The sequence below is a fragment of the Neopelma chrysocephalum genome, unplaced genomic scaffold (assembly GCF_003984885.1).
Source record: "Neopelma chrysocephalum unplaced genomic scaffold, ASM398488v2 Primary Assembly neopelma1_65, whole genome shotgun sequence".
Taxonomy (NCBI): domain Eukaryota; kingdom Metazoa; phylum Chordata; class Aves; order Passeriformes; family Pipridae; genus Neopelma; species Neopelma chrysocephalum.
Window position 1 is genome coordinate 8,136,285 of NW_020897722.1, and position 6,604 is coordinate 8,142,888.

Sequence of the window (6,604 nt, forward strand, 5' to 3'; positions counted from 1 at the left end):
ATTCTCACATAAACCCAAATCTATTGAAAAAAATTAAAGCCAAGTCTGACTCTGGAATTTAATTTTGTCATTGAACCGACAAAGCCCTTGCATATCAACCATCAGGAGCAGGCTCATGACTATGAACTTGATACCTCATACTGGAAATGCTGGCCACTGACAGCTTCCACTGACTACAGGAGAAGATCAGTGGCCCCTTTGGAAACTACTGTGCTGTTTGTGACGTGTCTGGAAGACAAGCTCTGTGGTCAGTAAGTGCTCTAGTGTTCCCAGGCCAACAGCAGTGGAAGAGAAGAGTCAATGGCAGAGGAGTCTCTGCTTTTATAGCAGTGCCCAAGTTGTTCTTCAGGGGCCAATAGCAAGCACTGTGTGACCCTGCATTTGTGATTTCCATAGGCTGTATTATTAGAGACTTCAGTTTGGTGTATGTTTGTGCAGTGTGGGAGCAATAAAGAGCAAAGGCAAGAAATAAAGAGCCTCCGGGTGCTGACATAAAATTAAATCCTGACTTCTCTTTCAAGTTCAAGGTAGGAAAATCACAGCTGTATGTCTTTGTCAAAAGTGTGCCCAAGCTCTAATATCATCAAGGACAGAAACTTTTACCATGTAATCTTACCACACACTGTATATCATCCAGAGCCTTTGTGGACTTAGGTGTAAAATAAACTACTAACCCTCCTTAAAACATGCCAGCAAGCAGGATTTGGCCCCGTTTAAGTAACTTTAGATTACCGCTGTCCGATCCCCAGGGAGACCAAAGCTCCCTTCAGGGCAATATCTGATCAGAGGAGAAACAGTTGTTGGCCTCTAGGAAACTGCTAATAAATTTTTGTTCAAACCTACAGGGATTTTTCCAAGGCCTGCTGAGCCAATTTAAACGGGGGGGGGGCAAAAATCTGAGAACCCTGCAATGATATTCTCTGCAGTTTTCTAAAACCCAAATCCTGCTCATCCTACTCAGTGAAGCAATCTTGCTGAAGTTAATGAAACCGGTCCCCACCTAGAAGACAGGCTTCCTGCAGCCCTGCAGCTGCACAGAGAATTGCTCACGGTCTCGGTTGAGTGGAACCGCATCCGTTAGTTTGCAGTTACATCCCCCTCCCTGCTAATACTGACAAGTTCCATTTTTTCTGTTTTTTTTCTTTCCCTTTTTTTTTTCTTCCTTTCTTCAATGATGTGTTCCAACATCTTTGCCTCCTGCCATAGGCTGAGGTAGGTGAGCTGCAGAATAAACATAAGGATATCAGAGAGCTGCACCTGCCTGTAAAATGACATGAATTTAATCAAAACCATTTCTAGTCTCAGGGCTCAGACACACGACTGGTCTTGTTGCTCTTCCCCTAGGCAACTGCTGGTGGTGCCTCTAGTGTAGGCTTGGACATATGTTTGACATCACCAGCAGAGCTGTTGGGGGATTGTATTATTTGATTTCTGATTATGAAGAACTTCCTTCATTCTGTGCTCTCATTGACCCCATGGATTACAGTAAAGCTGTGGCTAACCTGAGACATAAGATCCTGCTTATGCCTCACTTATGCCAAGGTAAATTGAGAGAAATTGTGGCACAGTTAGTGGAATTACATGGGAGTAACACTGAGTAAAAAGCTCACTAACATTTTTAATGGCTCTACTTTTTGATTAAGCACTAACTCTTTTTATCTAGACCAATAACAACAACAAAAAATTCAAGCCTGAAGCAGGAGAATACATGTCCACTGACAGACAAATTACTCTTGCAGAAAATTCAAAATAAGACTTTTTTTATATCACAGAAATAAAGCCAAATTAATAGTGGCTTTTATAGCCACTTAAAACATTCACCTGCAGGGAGGTATTTTTGCTGTATCTGCTAAGTGTGGTACCTAAAAATACCCACAATACCTAGAAAGTGAGAAAAAATGGGTCTTTTGCTTCTGATCAGTTCATAATGGTTACATCTAATTCAAAGTGAATCAGCCAAGAAAAAAGGAGTTCAAGGAAGCCAGAACCTTTAATCTAGTTAATTAACAGGGGGGATAGCATGTGAAAGCCTTACGTAAAATGAGAAAGTAATCTTATTCTGCTCAGCCTGGCTGCTCATTTGGTAGACGGGCAGAAGTTAACAAGGGACCTTGCAAATTATTTAATTGGCCACAAATTCAGAGTCTGCATCAGCCTTTTGTCCGTAGAACTGCACTTTTTCTATGCCTTCCCACAGAAAATGAAGGTGATGCTAGAAGATCTTCCTTCATTTCCACCAGGCAGCCAGAAACTGGCCGCACACAGGTCAGTGGGAAAGCCGCGTTCAGCACTCGTGCCCCGCAGCTGCAGGGTTGTCACCGCGAGTGCCCGTGACAAGCACAGCAGTGGCAGAGCCTCCACTCCTGGCAAGACACTCTCTGTAGGCATCTCATCACAACCAGTGACGGCTGCTCCACGCAGGAACCATTCCCAGCCCTCCTGAAGGGGTGCATTGATTTGGCCGGCGCTCGCTACGTCCCAGCCATGCCAAGGCACTAACAAGCAAATACATGAAGAATTATGTATTTTCTTAAGGTGGAGAAAAGATCCAGATCTAAATCATTTAGCTCATCTTGAGATATGCAGGGAGGATTGAACCAAACCAGCTAGCCGTAGCATTTGCATGGAAACACTAAACTGCAGAACAAAGTACATAACTTTGTGACTTGATCCAGAAATGAAGCCTAATGAGGTTTAGGATAGCAAATATGAATGCATTGTTATGTTGTAATAATACTTGGGGGGTTTCCAAAAATTGGTATGAATAATTGTTACAATGATTTTAAAATAATCTAATCTGTTTTCACCCTTTTTCTTGGTATTCACAGGCTGGACTTGATTTTTGCTCAGTAACGGAGTAAGGAAGTATCACCTCCATTTGGCAGCGTTCCACTGTGAGGTCTATGCATGCCACACCTTTTCTACAGAAAACCACTTGGAATTTCCAGCCCAAGAAAACTGGAATATTCACGTACTTTGTTATTCAACTTTTAAAAATCCCAGTAGAGGAAATACAGAGTCTCTGTGACATAAATCTCATGTGCTTTCCTTTCTTCATGGGAAGAGGCTAAACTAGCCTCCATCTTCAGAAATATTTGTCAAGTAATTACATTTTAATCCTAACTTATTTATGCCTAAATCCAGCAAGGGAGTTAAGCATATGCTGATGCTTAACATATGAATTAGCCCATTAATTCCACAGTTAAACATCATACAAATACATCATAAAAGCTCCTGATAGATCCTTTTCACTTCCTTATCTTGTAAAAAGAGTTTGATTTCTATTGTAAGTAATGGATTAATTTTATCTGAAACACCACCTATATGCTGACTATTGCAAAAATAGTAATAATTTATCATAACCACTGCAAACTGGACAGGTCAAATGAGTTTATCTCAGTGCACATTTCTGTCAGATGTTTTCAATGTAACCTGAAAAGAGTATGATGGAAAATCAGGTGTATCACCTACCAACTAAACACAAACAAAACACAGTTTGTTTTGTAACTCTTCTTTAAAACAACAGATGCTAGGTTAAGTCTCATGTTCAGGCATTTATCACATCTGTTTTCTGTTCCCTCGGAAAGTATACTCACAATCGTGCTTAAATTAATTACAATGAGATTTGTCAGTTGAAACCTAAAAGGGAGTTCAGGGAATAAACAAAGAAGGAAATAATTGGTGTTTAAAGGCTTTAAACTTGTTTTCAGATGGTTCAAATAGGCAGAGCTTCATTACAGACACTGTTTGAGACCCGTTGCAAACTTCATTTCTCCAAGGAAATATGAGGTCAAAGGAAGAAGAGATGAAGAGGAGTCTACAGGGCTGTGGAGCCTGAAGGTGAAGGCTATGGACCTGCAGCACAAGCTGGAGAAGCCTTGATGAATCTGTACTGTGGCCTCACAGCCTTCCCTGGCAATCACTACCAGCACAAGAAAAACTTCTCACCTTAAAAACGAATAAATCTTCACTCTTCTCTTGTAAAACTGGAGCCTGCCTATGCACAGACACTGAGGAGGCTCCAGTAAAGAACCTTCATAATCACATTTTTTCCTTAATGGCTTTTATGAGAACACAGAAAGGTTTCCCTCCCCTTCCAAGCCTGGAGAGACCTGCAAAAAGCTATTGACAAAGACAGTCCTTTAACTCAGGTGGAGTAGAATTTGACTCAATTACTCTGCAACCTAACAGTAAGGAAAGATAAAAATATTGCTTTGAAGAGAAGGGTTTCCTTGCAGCAAAATTATATACAAGCACCTAATAAGATATAATCTAAGAGTTGTCATTTTTATAGGTGTCATTTTCTCTGTAGCAGTTCTGAGTGTAATTCCTGCCGCACTGCTACACAGGTAAGACAGCCTTGATCAGGCCATAAACCAGTTCTCTTGCCAATGTCCCTGGCCTCTTGTAACTGTTAACTCCCATATTTTTGGCCAGATGATACCTCTTCCTTTGAGAGACTTCTCTACCTTCACACTGCCTCTCCCAATCCCTTGTACACACTCCATGCATCAGTCTTCCAGTTTCACCTTTGCTATCTTCCAGGCATGTTACTCACATCAGCATTGCAACAACACAACATTTAGTTCTTCCTGACTCCTTCAGTCAATGACTCTTGTCTCTTGAAGTCACCATTACTTTGCTCCACGGCCCAAGTGCATGGGGAGGTGTGTGACCAATGTCATCTTCCTTCCCCCAGGATCACTGCCTAGCAGTTTCTAGGGAGGCTCAGTTCCTCTGAAAAACAGAAAGCTAACCAAGCTCAAGTGCCTCTGGAATTTTAAAGCAAAGTACACCCACTTCATATCTCTATGTAGCATGTCATGCAAAGAATAAACTGCTCTTTGGAAATGAATAAACATCATTCATTGTCTGAGCATGTGGCTGTTTATGAGATGAGCTTCAGAAACCGTCCTCCTCAGGGCTCCCAATGCTTTCTGCCTGGTGGTTCAGCAGCAGACCAGTGCTCTTCTCACTGTGTCCCTGATGCTACACATAAATGTCATCCCCTTAGAAAACAGTGAGAAGTTTAAAAATAAACAGCTTTAAATAGACGTAAGCATTGTGGTTAGTTTTGAATTGGCTTTATTGAAATATCTGTCTAGGGTCTGTTACTGCACACTTCAGAGGGCAGAACAACCAAATTCGTTTCATTTAAGCCAAAAATTGCTCTGAAGTTGTCTGAAGGACAAAAGCCCCTCAAAACACAATTTACACATGGAACACAAGAGCAATCTCCACCTTTACTTTGGGCCCTTAATTCTGGCATTACAAAGCATTTCATTGATTTGAATTCAGTTAAGCAAAAGTAAATCAGATGTGGAAACCTGGTCCATCCTGCCTTAGCTCTTTGCACAGTGCAAGCAGAAAAATTCCTCAAGAAGCTTTAATTAAACTAACCGAGGTACCAGGAGCAGATTTACTTTCTGTGGCCAATCCACTTGCAGAGCAGGCCAGAGGGAAGTGTTAGTGAATGTGAGAGAATTTTCTAGTTTTTTCCTTTAGAACGGGAAAACATAACGTGCAGCAGAACCTCTTGTGAGGCTCTTGTGAGCATTCCAGGTGGGGAGATGGAAAAATATTCTCTTACTACCGACAGTTCTTCTCAGCACACGAGCATCTACCTGAACTGTGCCCTGGAGACAGCTCTAGCTCTGAGGAAACAAATGCTGCTATTATAGAAACCTCTCCAGGGAAGCCCTATTGCTCAGGAAGTTTAAAACTAGGCCAGTCTGAATACTGGCAACAGCACAACAGAAAATGGATGGCAGAGGCTCTTCCTCAGCCTTCAGCTTTTGTGAAATTTCACTGTTGTTAACTGGGAAGTTGAGAGACTCATGGTGCTGCAAAGTGAACTGAATGTGAGGCTTTTCAACCAACATTTGCCAAGGTACCTCTCCACTGCCATCTCCTTCTTTGGTGTTTTCCTTTGCTGATAATCTTCACTCAGCTTCGAAACTGCGAGTCACACTGATGTATTTACTCCCCCCAAGAAAAGGCTCCAGGAATCATCACTTCTCTTTTGGGAGGCAACAAAAGATCTCTTTCCTCATCAGGTCTGTTGCAGAAACACAAGGAGAAATTACACTTTTTAAAATAACAAGAAAAAAACCCTGAAGGTTAAATAGCTGGGGAAAAAAACAGGCAAAGCTGATTTCACAGGACTTTGTACTATATAACCACACACACCTCACTGCTTTATAAAATTCTGTCGGTTATTTGAATTATTGGTTTCAAAAAAATTCTTTTTAAAAGGAACACATCCACTTAAAAGCTGTACTAGTAGACTCTCACTACTAGGATACATTCATGAAGACATCAATTGAAAAAACAGAGGAAAACCAATTTTTTTCCAGCATGTTTAACCTGGGAAGATGGACAGCAGTTTTAGTACAGTTCAAGAAGACCTTTTCTATTAAAGATTTAATCACATGAATAATCTTGTTGACTCTCCCAGCGAAGTAAGCTACTCAAGTCCTTGCTTTCTCCTAGTTGTGCTTCCAAACAGAAGCTATACTACTTTTCAAACAAAACCGTGGAAACCCAAAGATACAGAAGTCCTTGCTTAGTCACCTGGTGGTCTGTTACAGCACTTGTTCTAATG

General features: G+C 41.3%; 1 long non-coding RNA gene across 1 annotated transcript; it reads left to right on the top strand.

Moving 5' to 3' along the window:
* The first annotated feature begins 278 nt into the window (after positions 1–278).
* On the top strand, positions 279–2,943 carry LOC113967936. The gene is made up of 3 exons (XR_003534314.1): positions 279–527; positions 2,198–2,265; positions 2,829–2,943. It is a non-coding gene; the product is annotated as an uncharacterized LOC113967936 (long non-coding RNA).
* The last annotated feature ends 3,661 nt before the right edge of the window (positions 2,944–6,604 follow it).